Source organism: Tamandua tetradactyla, chromosome 5, assembly GCF_023851605.1.
Source record: "Tamandua tetradactyla isolate mTamTet1 chromosome 5, mTamTet1.pri, whole genome shotgun sequence".
Lineage (NCBI taxonomy): Eukaryota > Metazoa > Chordata > Mammalia > Pilosa > Myrmecophagidae > Tamandua > Tamandua tetradactyla.
The window spans coordinates 54,422,712-54,448,518 of NC_135331.1; the positions used below are offsets into that span (position 1 = coordinate 54,422,712).

Consider the following 25,807-nt stretch of genomic DNA (forward strand, 5'->3'; position numbering starts at 1 on the left):
TTAGCTAGAAGCATAAGGAACAGACTCCTCAAGTCTAATGTGTTAAATTAAAATATCAAAATGTCCAGCTTTCAACATAAGATTATAAAACAGACAAAGAAACATAAGTGGTGGCCCAGAAAAAAGGAGAAGATTAAAGTATTTGAACCATCATTAAGGAGTACCAGACCTGGGACATACCAGACAAAATTCTTTTTAACAATGATCCTAAATATGCTCAAAGAGGGATTCAGCAGCAGATTAGAGCTGGAAGACGAAAAATTTGGAGAACTTTAAGATACTACAAAGGAAATCTTTTGAGTCTGAGAAACAAAAAGAGGGAAGAATAAAAAAAAAAGTGAACAGAGCCTGAGAAACCTGTGGAATGCTGTCAAGTGTACCAATCTATGCATTGTGCATATCCCAGAAGGAGAAGGGAGAAAGAAAGGGGCAAGGGGAATATTCAAAGGAATAATGGCTGAGAACTTCCCAAATTTAATGAAATACATGAATATACACATCCAAGATGCTCTATGAACTTCAAACTGGATAAATACAAATAGACCCACATCATAGCATTGTAATTCAACTGCTGAGTGCCAGCGATAAAGAGAGAATTCTGAAAGCTACAAGAGAAAAGTAACATGTAACATACAAGGATCCTCAATAAAATTAAGTGCTGATTTCTCATCAGAAACCATGGAGACAAGGAGAGAGTGGGATGGCATATTTAAAGTGCAGAAAGTGAAAGATTGCCAATCAAGATATCAATATCCAGCAAAACTGTCCTTCAAAAATGAGAGAGAGAGTAAGACATTCCCAGGTAAAAAAAAACTGAGGGCATTCGTCACCACTAGACCAGCCCCACTAAAGTGAGTTCTACAGGTTGAAAGGGAAAGACAAAAGACAATAGCTCAAAGTCGCATGAAGAAATAAAGCTTTCCAGTGAGGTTAATGATGTGGGTGAATATAAATGCCAGTACTATTGTATTTTCTATTCATAATTCTACTTTTTCCTACACAATCTAAAAGGCAAATACATAAAATGTAATGCTAAGTCAGTGATTTTTTACTCATAATGTATAAACATGTAATTTGTGACAATAACTACATAGAGGTGGTGGAGACAGAGGGATATAGGAATATAGTTTGTATATACTATTGAGTTAGTATCAAAGCAAACAAGATTATTATAGATTCAGAATGTTAAATTTAACATTGTAGTTATGGTAACTACAAAGAAGATATCAGAGAATATGCAAGCTCATAGAGACAAAAATTAGAGTACAGATTGCCAATGCTGGAAGTCAGAATGGGGAGTTAATGCACAATGGGTGTTGGGTTTCAGTTTGGGAAGATGAGAAAGTTTTAGTAGTGGAAAGTGGTGAGTACATCACAATATTATGAATGTGATTAATCCCACTGAATTGCAAGCTTAGGAGTGGTTGAGATGGGAAAGTTTAAGTTTTAAGATGCTCCCACAATTTAAAAAAAAAAAAGAGCAGCTAAAGTGATGACAATTAAATGCCATTAAGTGATCCTGCATGGGACCTAGCAATGTAGGGAAAAGGCTCAAAGGGACATTATTAGGACATATGAAAAAATTGGAATAGAGGCTATAAGCTTTATATCAATTTCTTGAACTTGATAACTGCACTTAAAGTGGTTGCATAAATGAATATCCTCATTCTTAGGAAATGTACATGGCAATATTAAGTGTTCAGAGAGCATGATGTATACAACCTATACTCAAGTGTTCAGAAGATGGATTGATAAACAGACAAATGGGTAGATAAATGATAGATAGATGACTAGATAGAATGATATGGAAAAGGTTGCAAAATGTTAAAATTGGTAGCTCTGGTTATTGGGGGTAAGGGTTATGTTGGAGTTCTCTGCATGGTATTTGTATTAGTTTTGTAACTGTCCTCTAAGTTTGAAAGTATTTCAAAATAAAAAAAAATTTTAAATGATTAGTTAAAAAATAATAGTGTATATGTATGCAAACAAATATGTCCTACTTTTCTTTCTATTCTCCTTTCAACTTTATAACTGGATCAACTTCCTGGCTTTTTAATTTAAATAATAACAATAATAATGTGCACTCCACTGGAATGTGAGCTGCGAAAGAGCAGGGACCATGCTAGTACATTGACTTGGGGATGCCCAGCACCCAGCTCAGGGCCTGACCTAAAATAGTTAGGAAATTTGTACAATAATTAAAAAAATGAAAGATAAGGACTCCCCAAGGACCTCTTTAAAAGTTCAGACAGTGAAGGGTTCATTTTGAAAATGTGGCATTGGCTGTTATCAATCTAGAAAGGCAGCTTAATAAAATCCTTTTTTGTTATATTTCCAATTTACTGTGTGAATGTGCTTGTCTTTGTCCTCATTTTTTAAATGATTCAATTAATGTAATACAATTCTCATTTACAAAGAGAAAGCTACCACTCAGCAGATAAAACAGATCAGTGTAATGTTGAGTCTTATCCAAAAAATAATGTAAAATAATTAGGCTGAAAAGTTATCAAAATGTATTTGCATTTGTGCATATTTTAATGATTAATAATAAATCCAATAAGCTTTATATTTTACCTTTATAACACAAATCTTAATACAGCAAATATTATTCTTCAATTCAATTTGTTTTATAACATTTATAATCAAATTCATGATGTTATAAAAAAATTGAGCATTTCAATTTCTAGTTTCTCATTTTATTGTTCTTCTGTAACCCAACATTAAGAAGCATGCAGTTCTTCTAAAAGAGCTCTTGGATTTTCAACAGATGGAAGTTTATCTTCAATCAAAACAAAGCTTCTGTTTCCATGTGGTCCTGCCTAAAGGCAGGAGAATGGACTAGAATACTTCTTAAAGTCCCCTCTATAGTCCTTTGTTTTGTTTGCAAATCACACAGCTTTTTAATAAGCTAAAATAGATGGAATCTCCAGTGTCTATAAAAGAAGCTAGAAATTACACACTTTTCCTCATTAACTATCATACTTTGTAAAATCTTTTTCACTTTTATAATTAAAAACTTAGGCAATAGAAATATTGTAAACACATTCAATACTTTAAACAGAATTATTTCTTAACCCATGGAAAAAGTTATTTCTCCACTTTTTAGTTATACTTTCCTTACATTATTTTTATTGTAATTGTATTGCCAAATCAGGTGTGAGATTAGATGTTGGATGTTACATGTAATCTGCACAAAAATCAAATTATTTAACCTCTAAACCCACAATACCCCCTCCTGCTGGTTTGCTGTTAAATATTCAGCATTTTCTTGTCATGAATACAAATGGAGGACAAATTAGAATCTACAGACAGCTGACCTGAGCTTCAGATTAGAGACTGGGGGGCTTGTGCTGTTTTAAATGTTTTAATTATCATAGTCCCAGTAGCCAGTTGAAGGACACACATAAAATCATTTTTTAACAAAAGAAAAAGAAAAAGAAAAGGCTCATCCTCCTTCCTCCTCTTAATGTGAATGTTTGAGTTTGATTACATTTGCACTTCCATTGGAACTATGCTAATTTGCTGCATTAAATTAGGTCTATTAGTAGTAATAACTTTTTTAAACCACCAAACATTTACAGTAATATTTTCAGTTGGTGGGTGTTTGCCTTGTAATAAGAATGATATATATTCCTCATTTTATTTCAGAGACAATAGATCTCCTCTCTTTACTTCTAAAGCCTAATTTAGACAACTGGTCTGGTAGTTTACAATGTGGTGAAAATAATAGAAACAATGGACTAATTTAGATGTGATAACATATATTTGCATTAGCAAAACAGAATTAATACCTAAGTAAAATAATCTAGAAGGGTTATTCTGGGAATTAAAAATATTTAATGTTTGATAGTTTGAGATTTATTTTTTTATATTGCTGCTTAATTGAAAACTACAATTTAGAGGTGAAGAAAAGATTATAAAGTAATTAGAATGTTGTATTGATTGATGAAATAAAAGTGTTTATGGGCCTTTACAAAGAAAAGATATAAACTTTTAAGTTTTTTCATTTTGAAAATAACTTTCCATTAATATTCACTCTTAATATATTAGTCTAATGCCTACAATCTTGAATTTGCATTTTTGTTTCTTGTATATGTTGGTGTAATGTTGATTTGATTAGTTATGCCTGACTAGTAAGCAGTGAAACATTTTATATACTCTTGGGAAATAAATTTGGCAGAAAATCAGCATGAGTAGATTTAATTATCACTCTGAGACCTTTTCCTTTTCTAGCTTAGTGATCCTGAAACTCCATGTGTCTCACTGAAATCTGTGTGGACACTAAGCTTCGCTTCCCAATTTGTTCCTCCATGCAATGATAAGCCAAGCAATTACTGGTTTATTGATTTTTCATCATGGCAAATTTAAAGTTGATTTTTTCCTGAAAAGGCAGGGGTGATTAAGTGTTTCCCCTCGGTTTAGTACAAGAGAGCTATGTGGCAGAATCTAATATCCTGAGGTCAACCTCTGCAGGCAGATAATACGGTGTCTTGGCCACGTGTTAAAGAGAGAAATCAGGGCTACAAATGTGATAGGATATATGTGGAGACAGTTTAATTTGCTCCATTTATATGGACAAGTCATGTGGCACATGCTTGGAAAACATCATTTTGAATGGGCTTAGAAGTGAGGCCCATGTGGGCAGAAGGAATGAGTGCATACAAACAAAAAAGATGTTATAGGTTATTAAGGGAATTTCACTATCATTTTTAAATGAAAATAAGTAAACCGTTGGTATATGAAATGTTCAAAACATGGAGTGAAAACCACATATACCATCATGACGATTTGCCAGTCTTTATAATGTAAAAATTAATAACCTGTCATGTAAGAAAATTACGATTAAGCTATGCATACTCATTTTTAAAATATATGCATTATAATCTTGTCAGGCATTTCTCTGTCAGCAGTATGTTTCTATGCTTTATAAAGGTAGAAATTTTTAAATCAAATACTCAATTCTTGATTCCAAAATGATTTAAAACTCCTTGAACAATTTTTGGAAATAATATTATTTCATAGAAGTTACTAATTATTATTTTAAAATAGGAGTATAGACAGATAGGTAGACACAATTATGAGGTGCTTTGATAAGGCGCTTTGATATGGTAAGAGATCTCATCAATAACTTGCTTGAATATTTATCATAATTCTTAGTTGTGTAAAAAGAGAAATGTTCTACTTTTAGCTTTTCTAGCTAGAGTAAGCAAATATGTATTTTGCTAGTACATAAAATAGAATATGCACATTCTCTATATGATAGTTTTTCTTAATCTATTATTTAAAAGCTGGATATTTTACTAACCTGGTACTAAATCTACAGACCCCATTTTTAAACTAGTTTTATTATTTTTCAGTATGGTTCCTTATACTCATTAACAGTGCATATTATTCTTCTACCTTTATCATTATGACTCAGAAAGATTCTGTTTTCCCCTTATAACCTAAGAATAAAGATTATATGCTGTTTCGTGAATCTTGTTTGATTAAAAAGGCCACTTGGATGTGTCATCAGTCATTACTTGAAGTCAGCTACACTAATTGTATTTCTGGAGAATTACCAAAATAATTCCACATTTTAATAGTCATATTTTAAATCTAAAAGATACATAAAATGTTTATATTCCTTTGAAATAATGGTTTTAACACCAAATATTTTATTGTTTGTAAAGCCAAGCTTTGGATTCTATTTTATCTTTTTAAATCTTACTTGTAGGATATAGCATGAATATATTAAGATCATTAATAGCATCCATTCTCTCAATAAGTACCAAAGCTGTGAATAACCCCAGCGTTCTACCTCTATCAAGGCCTTTCCTGTAATTTAAAACTCATGTGGCTAGAATTAGATTGCACTTCCCATTCAGGAATCTCTCTTTCACTTAATTCATCAATGTTTGATTTCTGAAGTTGTGTTATTTTTTCCTCTCATGTGACAGTAACTGTCTGGCTCCTTTCTTGAAATTGGTGAATTTACCACCTCAAAATTATTTTTAGAAGGATTTGTGAATTATTTTTAATCATGTGGTAGATTTACATAAGCATTTTCCAATACAGGTTGACTTTTATAAATTGGATGAAGTCCTGTAGTGGTTCTAAGTGATTTTCAGTGCTTAAAGTTTTCATTTAAAAACATTTTCCACTAAAACAATAAAAATTACAGGAAAAAAATCTCACTTCCATTAAGAGGAGCTTTCTACCTAAGTTGATATGAAATCCACATGCATGTAAAATACCCATATAGTACTTACAAAGATTCAGTGAAGACATGTATTTAAAGGCTTATTTATAAGCATCAAGGAAAAAAATCAATTTTTGTTTCATCAGATGTGTTTAACTTAACAGCCATACAGATTATTGTTTCTCTAAATACTTAGCAGTATTGTACCACATCCTTATCCCTTTCTCCAAATCATAATAGCTTTTTTTCAGACAAAAAAAAACAACATATATTACTCTTTCTTTAATATCCTTCCATCTGCCAGCCTTCAAGTAAGTGTTAGTTGATCTAATGACTAATTGATAAATCATTTTCGAAGGTCCCTTACCTGACTTCAAGTGTTGACTAAGTAGCGGTGACCTCTTACAGTTAATGGTTCTTTAAAGGGAGATGTCAACGTGGAAACTGGAATACTGCCTTGCTATTTCATTCACATCCTTTCTTCCGTTAGTAAAACTCCATATCTGTTCCAGGCACCGTGTGAAATTCTAGGGCTATGAAAACAAATTAGATGAGGTTCTTGCTCTAAAAAAAGTTTGCAGCCTAACGGTAGGGATATGCATTGATAAATAAGGATAAAATGAAGAAGAGGTACAGTAAGTCCAGTAAAGAGATAGAAATAGACTGCCTGTGAGAAGGAAGAGTTTACTGGGAGCCGAGAGGGTCGGGGAATGCCTTGAGGAAATTGCTTACATTTTTTCAAATCTGGCAGTATGAACAAACTTGGAGGAAACATGTAGGTAATGAGGAAGTTGAGAACACTTTTTTTTTAATTCATACCATATGCCTTTACGAATGCTAGTACCTAAACATAGATTACTTAATTTTAACCCCACAACAAACCCATGCATTATGTACTATCCTCGTTGTATAAGTAAAGAAATTAGACAAGGTAAATGACTTATTCAGTTTTACAACTAGTAAGTAGCAGAGCTGGAATTTGAAAATTCTTGTTCTGACTTTAAATCCAGAGCTCCTTTTTTACCATGTATTGCTGACTGGTCCGGACGGCAATTGAACCTTGATCTTGACTTCCACAGCAAGAATCACCTGAGGGTACTTTTAAAAATATTTAGATTCCCACGACCTTATATTTTTCACAGTATTTGGAAGTCAGCCCAAGAACCGGTATAGCGTCTTCAAGTTTCTCAGGTGATTCTGATTTTCATCCAACCTTGCTGCACAGAAAAGCATTTGGAAACAGCTAAGCTGTTACAAACATGACTTACCACATATTAAGAATGAATATATGGTTATATTCTAATTTAATCACAGTCTTCCTTCTTTTTTACCCAGTCACTGATTATTGAAATGTTCAATTGTGTAATTTTGCAAGTGCCAAGATTTCCAATCAAATTATCTGTGAATCCCTGAAAAATAGCAAACAATATTTCTTTGAAACTAAGGCACACATTTTTTTTCACATTTTTCACATCTCTGAAATCAGGATACATCTTAAAATTAATACCATCTTAAAATCACTATCAGTCAGACAGCAGTTGTGACTCTGATGTCAGTTATCTGGGAATTCGTGAACTTTTCCTCACAGTAAGATCAGCTATTTGCCCACACCTGACAGTCAACAAAGCATTTAAGGGGACCACTTGAGGAAGAAACATGAGCCTTGGTTGGGGTTAGAAAACCTTCCACTGAAACCTGATAAAATCAAGAAAGTGCCTTCATAAAATTTGCAAAATGGGTGTCAGTAGCTTGAAAGAAAACCCCAGAGACAGTAGTGGGGCACGCTTTTAAGAAAAGCTGCTTCATAGTACTCTTGATGACAAAGAGAGCATTATTGTGAATAAAAACATGAACACCTACAAACCTAAGTTGAAAGATTCAGAAGAGTCAAACTGTATATGTGAAGAAGTTTTAGGGGTGCCCTAGCCTAGCCAGTTTGTTTCCATTATCTTTGCCTGTGTGTGTGTGTGTGTGTGTGTGTGTGTGTGTGTAGAGCAATGTGTAATTTAAAAATCTGTTTAGGTCTAAAAGAGCTCTTTTTAATAAATATTTAAAAATTCTAAATGATAAGAAAGCATTGTGTTATGATTTGATGAAATATATTAGTATCATCGCATTTTATTGTACTGTTTTATCATTTAAGGTCTCTGTTGCCCACCTCCATGTTCATTTGAGATAAGCAGCTCTTTATGATGATGACTGACAAAATAGGATGTGTCTCAGCCAATGTTGAGCATATTGGAAATTGTAGACATTAAAGAGGAGCTGCTTAAAGAAAATATTGATGTGGAATTAGAGTATATCAAGAAGTTACTAGAAATTTTAGAAACTGTAGCAGAGTGTCCATTATAGAAGTAAAATTCCCTGATAATTTAAAAAGTTAATTTCTTTTTGGCAAGTGAAACAGGCCATTCCCACATTAGTCTCTACTGTTAAATGAGTAACTTATTTCTAACTAAGTTAAGCAAGATGAGTCCCTCTGTTTAACACTTCTTAAAGTAAAAGTTAACATCCTGCCTTTATCTAATTGCTATCAAAGACATTAGCCTATTTGGCTCTAGCATGATTCAATTGCATGAGGTCATACAGCCTAGCTGTAATAACTTAAAGTGCTTCACTTGGTGATAAGAAAATATATTAAAATGCTCTCAGGTTCATTAGTTATTGCCTAAGGTCATGCTTTATGGTCAGTCCTTTTTCTAAAGCTTGTTTAATGGCACTGACTTGAACTCTTCATTTTCAAGTCTTTCAATATAAGACACATAATAAGTTTTAAAGAAATTAAGTTTGTATTTTAATCCACTTAAAGAAATGTGTACTGTTTTCATTTTTACCACTTGGTAAAGGAGTTGGAAATAGATTTAATGTTATCTTATCACTAAAACATACAAATTTTTTTCTTTAGCCTTAACTTTGAAGATAAATTTAAAATCTTTTAGCAAAAAAAAAAACTGCTATATAAATAGTAATGCTTTGATTTAATTTCACGTTTACTTTGATTTCAAACCTTTCTCATATACTTTCATAAATAACCAAATCAAGAGCAGGTCCCTCCAGGTCCACCCTTTGTATCTCTCATGAGCATGTGTTGCTTCATTAGGCTGGCTCAACCACCTGGTGTGGAATCTTTGGTCTCAAGAGACTCTCTCAACATCTGGTATTAGCTATGATCTTTGTATTTGTATGCTTAATCTTTTTATTGACATTTTATAAGGAAAAAGAATGTGGAACAAATTAGAAGGTGTATTGAACAATAAAAAGTAATGCTACGGTGAGTTTGCTATGCCAAAGTTGTTCACCATTTGTAGAAAAACAAACAAACCAGTTAATAGAATATTTATATGTGTTTCTAATTGATTAATTTTAGAAACCAGTGCGATGTAAGTGATAAAAGATTTTTTATTTTATGTGGAATATTGTCGGTTAGGCTATTAATCTAGGATCAAAATATAGTCATCCTTTAAAAGAAGTTATATATTTCAATCTGCTATAAATAAACTTTCATAGGTTTTTAGTATCATTTTTTAATAGATTTAAAAAGTTAGAATGACTAGTGGTAATAAATCAGAAAAAGGGACTGATAACATTAACCTTCTGAAAGATAATATAGTTGAGTTTCTGAATGAGGAAATATTGAATTAATGTATGAAAGTGAGTGTTTCCTTATCATAGAAAAACTAAAGAACATTATCCATTACATCCTGCTAAAAGCTAAAGGGAGATATTGTGCTCTATAACTGAACTAAGCACAGTGGAAACAGAAGTGCTATGGCTTGTTTTTATTTGAAAATATATTTCTTTACTAACTTAAAAAAACTAAAATAAAAATAACAGCAATGACAAATTAGTTTTAGTGTAATTCATTAGATTACATTTGCATTTAAAATGGTGTAAAACTGATACCCTGTGCCGAAAATAAAAGCACTAATAGGTAGTGACATGGAATATCATTCTATTGTTTATATATTTGTTTGGTCATTCCATGTAGTAGTATTTAATATTTTATTAGAAAAAATTAAGAATGTATTATCTAAAAAGATATAGCTGTCATTTTTATCTATTTATACAAAATAAACATTAGCCCATATAATGTATATATTTACTTATGATAGGGGACAATGTTGAGATCTCATGTAATAGATCTGTAGGTATATGGACAGAAATTTGTTTGGAACCCAGGAGATTGAGACTGACTCTGATTTTAATCTGCTGACTTGCTTAGTAATCTTGATTGGTGTTCATATTATATGCATATACCTAAGATTGTGTAGATTGTATAGCCATTAAAAGCATTGCTATTATAATTTAGAGGACAAAGATTAACAGCAGCATTGAGCACTAATTTAATATAACAGATTCACTAAGTGTAATTTTAGCAGTTAAAAATCTCTCCAGTAATTTGTGGGGAAGTGGGGTGGAATACCATTTATTACTTTGATACTTAAAGTTAGATCAGTAAGTTAAATTATATAAACTTTTCTTTTCAATTACTATTTTCCATTGCCCAGTAGGTCAATGAAAACTGGCAATCTTACAATAGTTTCCCCATTTTCGTGATTTATCTAATAGATATCTCATTTCCTTTTGTCTACTGGGTAATAGCCCAAAAGAAGAGCCCTAAAAGAAATGAAATACAACAGTGCTTTTACTGAAAACTTTTTTGCTTATTAGATGCCTTATAAATTGGGCAGCAGTTAAAAATGGGAAGTGTTCTTAATACAGGTCCCTAATGATCAGAAATGGTGTATAATACCCTGTTCGTGGAACGATATTAATTCATACTGGCTTTCACAGCCAGCTAATTCTGTCTGTTACAAAATTATCCAGGATTATGGGAATGCATGCCACTTTTTTTTTTTTTTTTTTTTTTTTTGCCTGAGTAGGTATGGCTGTTCAGATCACAAATGAAGAATGGTAAAGCTTTTTTTATAATTGGCCTTGTTAAAATTTTATGGGTTTAACCTATTACCAATTCCTTAAAGGGAGACTTTAACTGAAATTTTGGATTAGAGTAGTCATTTTGAGTTTATAACAATTCAATATTATTGGACAACCATTGTCATCTTTGATTAGCAAATTATATGCCTAAATAATGAAAGCGATAGAAACCCAGTGTAATTTTCATGTATGATCAGTGAAAGCTTTAGTACTTTTGACAATTCTGAGTAGAATGTTCCTTTTCCAGAGGTTTTTGCCTTCCTTGTAGAATATGGAATTGAAAGGGATATTTTAATGATATTTTGAAGAGTTTTTCAGATCTTGATAGTATTTGTTGATGGTGATTTTTCAAATCTCTAAATTTTATCTACTTAAGGTAAGCCTTTCCTAATGGTATTAACCTAAGACAGTTTTCAAGACCATTTTGAATCAAATAGTACTTCTATTCTAAGACTGGACAATTTTGTACAAATCTGCCAAAGCTACTGTTAGGCTGTCTTCATTAGAGAATGCTCTGTGGATAGCTTGCGGATGGTGTAGGAAATTGTTCTAAATATGTTCTGCTCCAGGACATACTCCAGAAGTAGGCTAAGGGGTAGGGATGTTCTCTTGTTTTCCTGTAAATGAAGTGCCACTAGGTTCTGGTTAATTGAAGTTTGATCCTGACTTCTGTTTGCAGATGCTTTTCAAGTTAAAAATTTTTTTCTCTTCTAAGTGCCATTTTGTTTCTTCTCTTTTCTCATTAAGGTATTTTCTCATATCTGTCTTATTTTACAACTGAGAATTCATTTGCCCCCTTCCACCCCCCACCCTTCTCTCACTTCCCCCTCCTCTCACTGCCCCTCTCTTTCACACACACAAAGACACACACATACATACTCACATGCACATACAACTTTTGTGAGAAATTTATAGTGGTGAAGGGGGAAAAGCAAAACCAGATCGAGGTAGGGGAAAGTGTTTCCAAAACTATGATTCAGAAAATGATGCTCTAAATGTCATCATGTTTAGAAATGGCCATTTTTGTCACCGAAGCTTGTTCTGGAGTAACAGGTAGAAGACTGACTACAAAAGGCAGGAAGAGGCAGTCTAGTATTTTATGTTAATTCAGTCTACTCAGTCATGCCTGACCTGACCCCGGGGGTTTTACAATAGTGTGCACCTTCATTTATCTTTAGCAATGTGGGGAATTCTGGGAAACAGATTGAAGTAAAGTGAGACTTGTTAAATCCCTTTTAACAAATGCTGCAAGAAGCCCTAATCATCACCTACTGAGTTGAAGCAGTAGGTCATTGTTCACAACTAAGCAATTGTTGAATACTTTGCATTGGTGGTGCTAATAAAGTCTCATTCTCCCAAGCCAGGAGTCTTTGAAGGCTTTGGAGTAGTTTTACTCAGGTTCCACATTCATGTTTTCAGTTTTGAAGTTTTAATTTGTTTTCCATTGTGGGATTGAAAAGGGAAAGAGGGGACTAAACAGAGAATACAGGAAATATACTTTGTCCCATATATCCCTCATGGAGTTTCTTCAAGACATCTCTTTATTTTTTAAATATATGCTCCATGCATGGGCCACTAGAGAAAGTAGATTTTATATATATATATCCAGAAAGGATGTTTAAGACCAAAATGAAAATCATACCTGAGATGGATTGAAAATATATATATATTTTTTAAAGATTTAACATTGAAATTCATGAAATAATTTTGTCACATCAATGTTGTAATAGCCCCTGTTTTATCTAGAAGGCAATTAGGGAAAAAATGAAATGTTTTATATTCCCAGAGCCTACTTAGCTAACAGAGGAACAAGGTGGCCCAGTCAGGACAAAGAAACTATTATTTGCCAAGCACTAGGCCTTATTTATATTCTCTCATTTAGTTTAATGCTCATTAGAATCCACTGAGATAGACAACATTTATAGACGAGAAAACTGAGACTTGGGAAGGTTGAATAATTTTCCTATAGTTACAGAACTAATGTGTACTAGAATACCAAGATTCAAACTCAATTTATATTTTTTCAAACTTTGTCTCAGTATCCATAAAAATAAAATAAAAACTTGGCTTTACACAACAACATTAGACAACGTAGACTATTTCCATTGTCACAACACCCACTAAGCATTAAGTCACCGGCTATTTAGTGAATTCTTATTAGATACATATCACCTTATTAGGTAATAATAGGCACTTTTATGATCGTTCCCCTCAAACAGCTTCTCTCTTTGAAAGATAATTCTGTGAATGCTTTAAAGGTATATACACAATCATAACTTAACACATTATGTGTGTTTTCTTTACATAAAGCATATCTCCAGTGTGAATTATTCATACAAAATTTAGTTCCTGATTATAAACACACACATTGTCCTTCAGTCACTCAGGAAGCTCAGGTAATGGAAACATGTTTTAATGGAAGCTTAAATCAGGGGTCAGCAAACAAATCAGGAGTCAGCAGAGTACAGCCAATAGGCCAAATCCAGCCCATCACCTGGTTTTGTAAATAAAATATTATTGGAACCCAGCCATGCTCGTTTGTTTACATATTGTTTATGGCAGCTTTTGCACTTCAAGTGGTAGAGTTGAGTAGTTGGAACAGAGACTGTAGAGCCTATGGAGCCTAATATTTACTATACAGCCCTTTATAGAGAAAGTTTGCCAATCTTGGCTTAAAACAGCATTATAGGAAAGTAATTCAAATGGCAATATATAATTACATGCACACATTTGTTATATGAACACACACACATATATTATATAGACAAGCACATAAGAAAAAGAAAAATTATCTGAGAAATATCTGCTCTTTTGTGGTATCTGTGTTCCTGTGCTCCCTTAGCCTCTTTACCCTGGATATAAATATTATTATTATTACATTCCTGATAATATCTATCTGGAGGTACATGATGCTTAAAGTTTATTTTATGAGTACTTAATTCTTCCTATGAGTAATGTCATGGTTAGGGACAGGTGTCAACTTGGCCAAGTTATGGTACCTGTTCATCTGATTGGGCAAACGCTGGCCTGTCTGTTGCAATGAGGACATTTCATAGGATTAGGTCATGATCACGTCGGCTACATCCACAGCTGATTCCATTTGTAATCGGCCAAAGGGGAGTGTCTTCTGCAATTAGTGATGCTAAATCCAATCATGGGAAGCCTTTTAAGGAGGACTCAGAGGAGACAGGTTGCATTCCTGCTTTGGCTGGTGAGCTTCTCCTGTGGAGTTCATCCAGGCCATCCATTGGAGTCATCGGCTTCGGAGCCTGCCCTGTGGATTTTGGACTCTGCGTTTCTACGGTCACGTGAGACACTTTCATAAATTTTATATTTGCAAGTGTTCCCTGTTGATTCTGTTTCTCTAGAGAACCCTAACTAATACATCTTGGTACCAGGAGTGGTTCTTAAGGAACAGAATCTTAAAAATGGGTTTTTATGAATGGTTTTCTACTCTGACTGGGCTCAGAGACACTAAGGACTCTGATTCCCGTAATCAGAATGAAACTCCCAATCCATGGACTGAGTTGGCAAAGGAGATAGTCAAAATATCATCATTCGATTCTCCTAATGCTTCGCTTGTACGAAGCCAGACTCTGGGGGATAATGTTTTTGACACCTTTACAGAGTTTTGTAGAAATAAGAGTTATAGAGATGTTGGTTGGTTGTTGTTAGATACACTGTCTACATTAAAGGGTGAAAGGGATGGGCTTAAGGCTTCAAGCAAGAAGCTTAAGTGCCGTCTGAAAGATGTAGAGGTTTCTATGAGTATCCTGAAGGAAAATTTTATTTCCTGTAGCCGTAGACTTGAGATCTCTGAAAATCAGACTCAGAATCTTATTGTTAGAGTAGCAACTTTACAACGTAAACTGAAATCTCAGTCTTGCATGGTGTCTGCCGTTAAAGTGAGGGCATTGATTGGAAAGGAGTGGGACCCTGAAAAATGGGATGGTGACATATGGATTGATAATGATGTTGGGGGTGAGGTTGAAACCCTAGACCATGCTGAGCCTTCTTTAGATAACCCTGTAATAGTCTGCCCTGAGGACATAGCCGCCCCACCTCCAGCCTGCCTTGAGGAATTGGCCACCCAACCTCCTCCTGAAGGGATTAGCCCTAGAGTTATTAATCCTATTTTACCAGATGAAACTGCAAATGAAAGCCCTGAAGCAAATGGCTTGGAAGATACTTCTAATTCTTTTCATGACCCACCCCCACCACCCCTCATTTCTTCTAGACCTATAACTAGACTAAAGTCCCAACAGGCCCCTAAAGGTGAGGTACAAAGTATCACACATGAGGAGGTACGTTATACTCCAAAAGAACTGTGTGAGTTTTCCAATTTATATAGACAGAAATCAGGGGAATATGTGTGGCAATGGATTTTAAGAGTGTGGGATAATGGTGGGAGGAATATAAGGCTGGATCAGACTGAATTTATTGATATGGGCCCACTAAGCAGAGATTCTGCATTCAATGTTATAGCTAGAGCAGTTAGAAAAGGAGTTAACAGCTTGTTTGGGTGGTTGGTTGAAACATGGATCAAAAGGTGGCCAACATTACCTGAGGTTGAAATGCCAGAACTGCCCTGGTATAATGTAGATGAGGGGATCCAGAGGCTTAGAGAGATTGGGATGTTAGAGTGGATTTATCATGCAAAGCCTGCTCTTACACCCCAGGAATGTCCAGAAGATGCACCTTTTACCAGAACAGTGAGAAATAAGTTTGTGAGACTAGCACCATCATCCCTCAAGAGCTCTGTGGTTGCACTTCTCTGTAGGTCAGATATTACTGTAGGAACTGCTGTCACTGAGCTGGAATCCTTAAACACAATGGGGATGACAGGATCCCGAGTTGGCAGAAGCCAGGTGGCAGCACTTAATCACCAAAGACAGGGTAGACGCGGGTATTATAATAGACAACAAACTCAAAGGAGGCATCAAAATTATATGACACGCAGAGATTTGTGGCATTGGCTAGTAAATCATGGGGTGCCTAGAAATACAATAGAAGGGCTGTCTACTAAATTCTTGTTGGAGCTGTATAAACAAAAGAGTTCTAGGTCAAGGGAACAGAAGTCTAACCTGAATTACAAAAACACAGAGTCACGGCCCCTTAATCAATTTCCAGACTTGAAACAGTTTACAGACCCTGAGCCCCTTGAATGAAGGGGAGGCCAGGTCCCTATGGGGAAGAAACCTGTTACACTGCCACAAATTTATACCGTTGACCTTCCTCTAAGTCTTCCCCAAGGAGACCGACGGCCTTTTACCAGGGTAACTGTGCATTGGGGAAAAGGAAATGATCAGATATTTCGGGGATTATTAGACACTGGTTCAGAAGTGACATTAATTCCAGGGGACCCAAAACGTCACTCTGGACCACCAGTCAGAGTGGGGGCTTATGGAGGCCAGGTGATCAATGGAGTTTTAGCTCAGGTCCGTCTCACAGTGGGTCCAGTGGGCCCCCGGATCCATCCTGTAGTTATTTCCCCAGTTCCAGAATGTATAATTGGCATAGACATACTGAGCAACTGGCAGAATCCCCACGTTGGTTCTCTAACTCGTGCAGTGAGGGCTATTATGGTGGGAAAGGCCAAGTGGAAGCCACTAGAACTGCCCCTACCAAGCAAAATAGTAAATCAAAAGCAATACCGTATTCCTGGAGGGATTGCAGAGATTACTGCCACTCTTAAGGACTTGAAAGATGCAGGGGTGGTGATTCCCACCACATCCCCATTCAACTCTCCTATTTGGCCTGTGCAGAAAACAGATGGGTCTTGGAGAATGACAGTGGATTATCGTGAACTCAACCAGGTGGTAACTCCAATTGCAGCTGCTGTTCCAGATGTAGTATCATTGCTTGAGCAAATCAATACATCCCCTGGTACCTGGTATGCAGCTATTGATCTGGCAAATGCTTTTTTCTCAATAGCTATTAGTAAGGACCACCAGAAACAGTTTGCTTTCAGCTAGCAAGGTCAGCAATATACTTTCACTGTCCTACCTCAGGTGTATATCAACTCTCCAGCCCTATGTCATAATCTTGTTCGCAGAGACCTTGATCATTTCTGCCTCCCACAAGCCATCACACTGGTCCATTATATTGATGATATCATGTTGATTGGACCTAGTGAGCCAGAAGTAGCAACTACTCTTGTTTCTCTAGAGAACCCTAACTAATACAAGTAAGAACTTAACTCGATTTTGAGTGTTTGTCACTTGCTTCCAACACTTGTATGCCTCAGATACCAGGTTTCTATTTGAACAGGATAGAACAATGATTCTCAAACTTTACTGTGCGTCAGAATTACCTGGAGATTGATGGCTGGGTCCTACTCCCAGAGTTTCTGATTCAGTAGCTCTGGGATGGGGACTGATAAATGTATTTCTAACAAGATCCCATGTAATGCTGATCCTGTTGGTCTGGAGACCTGAGTGTCACCAGAATAGAACTTGAAGATAGTAAAAGGGTAGCAGGGACCCATTAAAGCATTCACTAGAATAGCTTGAATCTTCTAAAAATTTACCACCCTTTCTGAGAGAGTCTTGTGGCATTAAAAGGATTTGTTAAGTAGAGATTTTAAAAAACAGAATACCAATAGAATATATACTATAAAAATTTGAAATAATGTAAACAGGGGATATAAGGTAATAATGCAGTGAAAAGTTTTACTTTAAGGGTAGAAGAATGAAATTGTCCTTTACCATTTTATATTATTTTTAATTGAAAAACCTAGATTCACATGCTGGCTTTCCTATTTATTGGTTGAGTGCCCTTGGTCATATCACTTAATCTCACTAAACTCCTGTTCTTTGTGTAAAAATGAATAAAGCAATACCCATCTCACAAGGATTTTGTAAGGGCTAACTATATGAAAGCGCTATGTAAAATTTACCCATACGTTAGATGAATGCTGTTTTAAAATTTGTGAAAAGAAATAGCATACCTATTATGAAATGATCCTATCATTAAGATAAAGGAAACCTTTTAAGTTTGTTAGAGAAAGGAAGTAATCAGCACTGACTTCACTGAGTTATTAAGTATATTGGATTTGTTTGTTAGGTATTTCATTTAAATTCTGAGGTTTGGCCTTCAAATTTCCATTAATTTGGACTGTTTAGATTTTTGAGGTTTTCATTTGTCAAAATTGTTAGCTCTTGGGTATTACTAACACAAATATTGATGTGTAGCTTTGGCCTGTTAGCTATCGATGGAAATCAGAAAATCAATAAACTTAATAGCTGTTCATTACACAGTTGATGCATTTGCAGGACTATGTTGAGTACTGTCAGGGAGTAATCAGTTCCATCAAAATCTATTACCAGATCACTGCCAAAAATTTTTTATAATATACTATTATATTTATGACTTTATATAACTACTACAGCACTTTTTTTATGAAGCAGTCTTTTGTCTCGTGGGACTTCATATTGCTTATAATTTGTGGTCCTGCCACCCGGTTGAAAGCACCTGTCACCCTGAAAGAATTATTCCTAGATTAGCCTTGTCATAGTGTAAGCAGAACTTTACCTTTCAGGCCATTTTCCACTATATTCCATCTAGTACATTCACTCAGTCAGTTTACACTTACTGAATCCCTACCATGTGCTAAGTACTGTGGATGCGCATACATCCGGCCTTTTCTGTAGTACATCAGCTAGTGGGAAGAAAATTTGTAAAACCTTAACACAAGGAGAAAAAAATAAATGCTCTTATTGGGGATTCAAAGAAACAACTTTAATCATTAAGAGATTTGGGAAAGCTTCAATAAGGGAGTGGCAGTGGAGGTGAATTTTGCAGAAATAAAATACACGTGGTAAACACTAGATTATAATCCTTCCAGCCTGAGGGAAGAACTTGAAAAGTAGTATTTCATGTAAGAGAAGATCACAGAACTGTCGTTAATAAGACTTCCAGATTCAAGGGAAGATTTCTGTAGAAGGTAATTTCCAAGTTGAGAGTTAAAGAACAAGTAAGAGTTCTCTAGATGAAAAAAGGAAAAGGATAGCATTGTTACAGGAAGAGAGAACAGTACTTGTGAAATCTAGAGATAGAATGTGGTTTCTCAATAATTGAGAACTGAATGAAGTTTAGCATGACTGAAACCAAGTGATCTATGTAGGCAAATCATGCTAATCATGCAGAGACTTGGATATCTTCCTTTAACCAACGAATAGAGAAAAACCCTCCAGAAGTTTGTTAGGGCTGGAAGTTTGCCCACAGAACATTAAAGATGATATGAATACCTGTTGCTGTATGAACATAAGCATGAGTAGCTACACTTGGAAGTCTAGAGAAAAGGAATGTTACGTGATGAAAGTAGGTGGCCTTTTTTTTTTCTCGGTGAGATAATATGTGACAGTTCTTGCTTCTTAACAGGATTAGAACTGTTCTTTCTTGAGGAAAGAAAATGAGGGAAAATATCAAGAATGCCTCAATTTCCAAGTTTTAACCAAAAGCAACTTTTTATAAGAATTCTTAAAATATCTGTTTTATATCCAGGACATTGAGGATGTTTGTGTATATTAGCCTCTTAGTGAGGAGTATTAAATTCACTTGGACTTGGCTTCTGAGAACTTAAGCTGACTTCAAGGCCATGATAACCAGGCTGTGCACAGCCCTACTCATCTGGCACCCTGTCACAAGAACAAAGAGCTTTTCTATCTCTCCCTGTCCTGTGTTTTTTTTCCCTCTCACTCATCTTTTGCTGTCTCCTTCATATTTTACTTTAAATTTCTCCTTGTTTTTTTATGTCTGTGTGTGTTCCTTTAAGTCACAATTGCCTCCCATCTTCTCTGTTTCTCTTTATATATCTTTCTCCCTCTGCCCCTGTTTTTCTTCCTTAACTGCCCAGAATATAAAACTAAAATCTGTGTCATATTTGTTATACTTAATAATTGTAGCTTTGCTTTCCTCTTCTTCTTTTAAAGTACATATAGAAGGGATACTTCACATCTCTCTAGATATGTTCTGTTATTTGTATAAGTAGATATAGATGATTTCTTACTTGTGTGTTCTATTTTCCCCCCATGGGTCAGTGACATTCAACAGAAAAGGAATAATCCTACCTCAGTAACTCTACATAATAAGTAAGGAGGAAGCTGTTAGGGGTCACCTTCCATTGTTGTCAGTGTCTGTAGTGGCTATTAGCAGAGGTTGAATTGGAATGTTGCCCAAGGGTTCCTACAAGGTAGGAGATAACGATTAAAATAATCTGGGAAGGGTTTTGTAGAGGAACTCACTATAGTGACAGCCTTCTACTTGCTTTTCAACTCTATAACATTCTTTAGGCAGAAGCATCATCTTATGAGCCACCTCAGCCACCTCAGTGATATTCCCCTTGCTGTCCTGTTCTTACCACACCTGTTGTCTTTTTGTAACACATTAGGAAAACATTCATTTTGCCAAATTAAAGTTTGAAAATAATTTGATCCCAATGCACTACAGTAAAAACAAAAGAACTATTTATATTATATAAAATGTTGTCCATTTTGGATGGTGTTTTAGTTTGTTAACGCTGCCAGAAGTGTAATATACTAGAAGTGGGCTGACTTTTATAAAGGGAATATATTAAGTTACAAGGTTATAGTTCTAAGGCCATGAGAATGTCCAAACTAAGGCAACCAGATAAAGATACCTTGACTGAAGAAAGGCTTATCTGGGAAGGCACATGGTATCTGGTGGTCCTTTTGGCTTTTGGTTTCAAGCGGCTTCCCTGGTGACGTTTTCTTTCTGCATATAAAAATGTCTCTGTCTCTGTCAGCTCTGAGTTTTTCCAAAATAGTTCCATATTAAAGGATTCCAGGAAGCAGATTAAGGCCCACCTTGAATGGGAGGAGAGACATCTTTATGGAAACAACTTAATAAAAAAGATTACGCCTAAACAATAGGTCTGCCCACTCAAGACTGGATTAGGAAACACGGCCTTTCTGGCTTTTTTTGAAACTTAGTGGTTTCAAACCAGCACATATGGTGTCTTTGATACTACCAAATAATTGGTACTCTTAACAAATTCTTTACTAATTACTCTTGGAAGTCATTCTGATTATTCTATAAAATAAGATTCAGAATTGATTCTTTGTTATAACACTAACACTCTGTCCCAGTAATATGTTATAGTAGATAAAACATAACCTTAGAGTCAGAGAGAGCTGTGTTTATATCCTAGCTCTGCCATTTGCTAGCTGACTGGTTTCTCTATTATTTTTAAATGTCATCACAACCCTCAAATATACATGTCAAACTGTAGATCCACCCACTAATGTTTCTCCAGCAAACTTAGTGTCCCAAGGCAATGATGTCATATCTCCTTTCTCAAACCTACCACATCCTCTCCTCCTTGCTTATTGTCACTTGATGACCTACCTTATACTTCAAAAATTATATAATTTTTGTAATCCATTACAAAATGGATTCTCTCAGACTGGAACTTCCTTATCTTTGACACCTCACGCCTGTAAGCCAATTGGAATTTGTTCCAATCCTCTTCTTCCTCACTCTTGTGGTAGGGATGTTGTCATTTCCCCCAGTGCTGCTCCCAGGCCTTTCTCATTTTATAAAGCACTCTCTTCCTTTGATGATCTCCTGGGATCATTATTTGTTGGACAATAATTATTGGCATTACTATAAATAGGTTAACCTGTAAATATACATCTATATACTATATCTATTATAGTATATATACTATAATATCATTAACCTGTTTGTGATCATTGTTTTTAATATTTCAACATTAATTATGATATTAGATTTACCTTTTTGGGGGGTTTAGCGTTGTTTTGTTGTATTGTTGTGTGTTTTTTTTTTTTTTTTGATAAATTCCCTTTTTCAAGTTAATGATGCTTCCTTCCCTTCCTAGTTTGTCTTTAGTCTCAAATGAATGTTGAATTTTCTTGAAGTCTTCAGTACTTTAGTTTTTTCCTCTTTAATTACCTTTATATATTTTTTATATTAATTAATATATTTTATACTAATATGTCTTCTATCATAAGACATGAGATGATGTGAATGAACCTGGGGGACATTATGTGATGCAAAATAAGCCAGAAACAAAGGAGAAAATATTATATGGTCACATTTAGAAAATACTTATGAGAAAATTGGGGCCTAGATCATAAGCTCTTATAATAGTCACATTTAGGCTGGAGCTGTAATTGTTATTTCTAAATTTTGAGAGGCTGTGCTGTATATGAATAACCTGATGTTTCCCTGGAACTTTGGATACTGACCCCCAAGTCTCAGAATAGGAGTTCTACAGTTCTGAAAGTTAGCGTTGCTACACGCAGCAACTGTTAAAGAAATTGAAAAGGAGATCAGCTTTTATTGAGAGATAAGAATGAAGCGATTGGGTCAGGATTAAGATACATCAGAATACAGGAGTAAGGAGGGCAATAGTTTGTATTTTAGAACTTCATCTACTCTGTGAGACCGAAGAAAGAGAGGTTTATGTTGTCCAAAACCTAAATTTTCTGTAGTGCATAATCTAACTCAATCTGTCTGGATGCATCATTTAAACAGCCCAAATACATGAAACCCAGAATGGGAATGAGGGCTTATAATTCTGTTTAGCTTAATGTAATGCCTGGATATATCCCAGGGTATGTTGAGCAGATAATCAAAAAGTGTTGGCAAAATCTGAGATGATAGTATGGGAGTCCATGACAAACTCTGGGATCTGCCCCATAACTACTTGTTGAAGAGTGCTTTGGAAACTATTGGTTTTTTCTTTCTTTGCTTTGAATATATGTTATATTATGTAATAAAAAAAGTTTTTTTTAAAAAAGAGGATTGGCAAAGTCCCTTGAGGGGTGGGAGAAAAAATATGGAGCTATTAAACTTTACCACCAGGAAAAGCCCTGATATTGTTTCAAACATTAGGAACTCCCAAGTCAATAGGCCAAGTCCTTGATCTTGAGGCTTGCTCTTGTGAAGCTTATTTATGTAGCAGAGAAGCTAAGCCTGCCTATAGTTATGCCTTAGAGTTTCTTCCAGAGGACCTCTTTTGTTGCCCAGATATGGCCTCTCTCTAAGCCCATCTCTACAAGGAAAATCGTTACCCTCCTCCCTACGTGGGGCGTGATATCCAGGGCTGAAAGTCTCCCTGCAAACATGGAATATGACTCCCAGGGATGAGCCTGGCCCTGGCACCATGGGCTTAACAATACCTTCCTAACCAAAAGGGGGAAAAGAATGGTAACAAAATAAGGTATCAGTGGCTGAAAGTTCAAATAGAGTTGAAAGGCTACTCTGGAGGCTACTCTTAAGCAAGCTTGAGCTAGGCATTGCTATTTACCATGGCTTGCCAAACCCCAACCAAAACCATTTCTGCCAACCCTAAAAAACACCTAGGGTTCTATCTGAGATTCTATAAAGGTTCCATGCACTATGATTACTTTCTAGAAACCTACAACCTCCAGATGGGTTTCTAGGCCAGATAAGTTCTGAAACCCAGAGGGACCAGCCTCTCCAGAACATCCCCCATCCCATGTTAATGATAGCCCTTTCCAACGTGAAAAATTTAGAATGGGTATAGTCCAAATACCCCTAAAGACTAGAAGAAAGATCAAAAGGAGAAGGTGAAGTTATAATAGAGAAGATAGAATTTAACAAATAAGTTTGAGTCCTGAATCATTATACTGATATTTCTTTTAGAGAAGCTAGAATGAGAAACCTAAAATTGTGGAACTGTAGCCCATAACAAACTATGGAATCTGTTCTATAACTAATTTTTGCAGTGTGCTTTGAAATTTATTGCTTTTTTGTAAATATGTTATTTTTTACAATAAAAAAAAATTAATGGACCCATTTCAAAAATATAAACTTGTATGTTCTAAAGTTGAACCAGATTTGTGTAACTCCAACATAGTTATGAAGTGTTATCCTTTTTTACACTCCTTGATTTCATTTGTTTTTATATAAACTATGCATACATATATATCTGTGTAAATGTATATATGTGTATGTACTTTTTTTTTTTTACCATTTTTGCATCTATGTTCATGAATTGCCTCTATAACTTTTCTTTTTTGCACAGTTCTTAACTGGTTATGATAGCAAGATTATGCTAGCCTAATAAAATTAATTAGGAGGTACATTTGTGTAACACTGGAGTTGTCTTTTTCTTTGTTTTTTGTTTTGTTTTGTTTTTTATCTTTTGGAGTCTTTTTCTTGAAGGTTTGGTCAAAGTTTTATCTAAAATCCTCTGAGTCTGACATTTACTTTATAGAAAAATTTTTAGCAAGCGATTAAGTTTCTGTATGGGTTAGATGACTACAAGGACTACTCACATCATTTTGGTCTTTGTGGATTCCTTCTTGTGATTTCAACAATACATTTAATTTTATTTTTAAGAAGATTTTAACTACCATTATTTGTTGTTGTGTTCAGCAAAAGTGTCATTTAGAGAATCTTATCCTCCATAATCCAGAAATATGATTCTTCATTCAAATTTCATTCTTTTCCAGTGTGATTTATATCATTCCATTAAAACGGTTTTTGTCTAGATCACCAATAATCTTCTTTGCCAAATCTAGTGGAAGGCTTTTCATCATGTTCAACCTCTCAGCAACGTTCAAGAGAGCTGACATGCCCTTTTTGAAACACTTCCTTTTTAACTTTATATGGCATAATAATTATCTGGTTTTCCTGCTGCCCTGGCTCTTTCTCTTCTACCCAGTCTCCAAGCACTGGTATTCACTGAAACTCCTTTTCTTTTCTCTGACTCTGTATATTTTTTCCATAGATGATCTTATCATTTTCCATTGGTACAGATGTCATCTTTATGCTTATTACTTCCAAATTTCTGTCTTCAGCCCAACCAGACTTTCTCCTCTGAAATCTCCAGACTTGGAGTTTTTATTTTTGTTTTTTAACATTTCCACTTGGATGTCATAAAAAGACATTTCAAAGTCCTCATCCTCAACATTGAACTCTACCCCAAGTTATCCTTATCTTTGTAAATCACAGTACCATTTAACTAATCACTTGAGACAGAGCTTAAAAGATTCCTCTCTTTCCCTTATCCTCTCCAAAAGATCTCTTGATTGATTCTTCATTGAAAATATGTCTCCATCTTCTCTGCTACCCCTGGTCTGGGTCGTCATCATTTCTTGCCTGGACTCCTGTAGGAGTCTCATAATTAACCAGTTTCTCTCGTCTCTTGTTGTGTTAGAGAGTGACCAGTGACTATTTTAGATTAAGTGCTCCAAAAGGCCTCCTTGAAGATCTGGCATTTAAGCTAAATCTGAATAACAAGAAGGAATTTGCTATAAAAAGAACATTCCAGGTGAGGGGAACAGCTTCTTAGTATATATAGGCATCTATAAAGATCCTAAAGCAAAAGCAAGCTTAGAGTGCTTAAGATACTGCAAAGAAGGCCAGTGGAGTGCTTAAGATACTGCAAAGAAGGCCAGTGTGGTGAGGGCAAGGTTAGGGACTTGGTTGAAGAGTTTAGCAGGGGCCAAATTATGTAGAGTTTTTAAAGTAAGAGTGTGGAGCTGAATTTCATTACAAATATAATAGGAAGCCACTGAAAAGTGGCCATTTGAATTTAGGGGAGAAAACAGAAAAAATTGAGGATTTAAGGACATTCGGAAACATATGAGGGCTGGAGCTAAAGATTTGAGGATCATGGTATTTATAGCTTTTGGTCACCTAAAGAGAGAAAATAGATAAAGAGAAGAAAAA

The 25,807-nt window shown here is 35.1% G+C and overlaps 1 protein-coding gene and 1 long non-coding RNA gene across 2 annotated transcripts in view; one reads left to right on the plus strand and one right to left on the minus strand.

The window, feature by feature from the left end:
- RSRC1 (arginine and serine rich coiled-coil 1) overlaps positions 1-25,807 on the plus strand; it is a 570,594-nt gene that overhangs the window by 489,612 nt on the left and 55,175 nt on the right. The window lies entirely within an intron of this gene.
- Positions 2,690-20,389, minus strand: LOC143684176 (uncharacterized). Its single transcript, XR_013175891.1, has 4 exons — positions 20,238-20,389; positions 7,450-7,590; positions 6,549-6,714; positions 2,690-2,933 (listed from the first exon to the last, which is right to left on the minus strand). It is a non-coding gene; the product is annotated as an uncharacterized LOC143684176 (long non-coding RNA).